Source organism: Cyprinodon variegatus, unplaced genomic scaffold, assembly GCF_000732505.1.
Source record: "Cyprinodon variegatus isolate N-32 unplaced genomic scaffold, C_variegatus-1.0 Scaffold558, whole genome shotgun sequence".
NCBI lineage: Eukaryota > Metazoa > Chordata > Actinopteri > Cyprinodontiformes > Cyprinodontidae > Cyprinodon > Cyprinodon variegatus.
Genome location: NW_015151011.1, coordinates 270,293 through 271,804, shown reverse-complemented (window position 1 = coordinate 271,804; position 1,512 = coordinate 270,293).

Sequence of the window (1,512 nt, the reverse complement as noted above, 5' to 3'; positions counted from 1 at the left end):
GATGGATGGATGGATGGATGGATGGATGGATGGATGGATGGAACATTTCAGCTTTTTTTTTCTGCCTGTCTGCATATTGAAACTCTTTTATTTTGAAATTGTATCCTATGCTTTCCAGCTGATCCAACCCTGACCAGCCGGTTCGGTCCGGTTTTGGTCCGGTTCTGTTTCATTTCTTTACTGTTTGGGTCCAGCATCAGTTTAACATGAAGTCTGTACCAGAAGGAGTCATTTTTCTCCCTAAATGTTTATCTAAATATCAGTCTGCAGCGCATTTTATCAACACGTGAGGTAACTATTTGTCACACGAGACCGGAAATGGAAAGCTCACGCCTTCATAATAAAACTTCATTATATGAAAAAAACGGCTGATAAAATGTTTGTTTTCATATATTTCCATATTATTCCCCGTTCAAACGTTAAATGCTATAAATCAGCGCTTCTGTTCGCGGTTTTTTCACCTCTGCTTAGAAATATTCTTTATCTGTTTCTTATTTTGAAAATCCTGCTCCATCCCGATTGGTTTGACAGCGCAGGATGGAGATAAATAGATAAGCGGCTCACGTGTGGGTGGCTGTGGTTCTGCTGCTGTGTGTTTGAGTGCAGAGAAGATGGTCCAAAGGTGGCGGCGGAAGAACACGTGAGCTGTCTGCTGACGTCATCCATCAGCAGAGGATGAGAGAAGCTGCTTCCTCTGATTCCTCATCATCTGCTTCACAGTCAGATAACTAATATCATGGTGTCTCTTTTAGCTGAAAGGTCAAATGAGCTGCGGCTAACATCCTCTTCACAACAACAGGAGGAAAAAGAAAAAAGAAAAAAATCTCAATATTTAAAAGATGGAACAGAAATTAAACATTTTAACTCTCAAGTTCAGCAGCAATAATAAGGATAATATAGAACAAAATAGAATCGAATAGAAATATCCTTTATTGTTCCACAGTGGGAGGACATAAATAAAAACAAGAAAATACGAATATGAGACTGTGTATAAGGACACATTTAATATCTAAAAAATTAAATTGAATAAAGAAAAAAATCAATATAGTTATTAACAGTGGTCATTACAAATTTAAGAATACTTTATTACTCCAAAAGGTAAATTAAATGTTGCAGTATCTCATACGTTATATTTTTAAACATGTGTTGATGCTGTAGGCAGGAAGGATCTCCTGTAGAGGTCTGTCCTGCACCAGATCTGGAAAAGCCTCTGACTGAAGATTCTTTGTTGTTAAATCTTCTGTAGAGGAGGCTAACTGTTGTCCATAATTTTACAATAGAAGAATAGAACAGAAAATCCCTTTATTGTTCCAATAAATGGGGAAATCCTGGTGATTAAAGCAACAAAACAATTACAGAAAAAAATGGTCACACAAATGTGGACCTTAGAAAAATGTATCGGAATAACAATAGCGAAGAGTTAAAAGATAAACAATGAAATCCTGCACTGTAAAGTGTTTTAGCAATATAAACCTGGAGAATAAATAACCAATATGCAGCTATGGACATTTT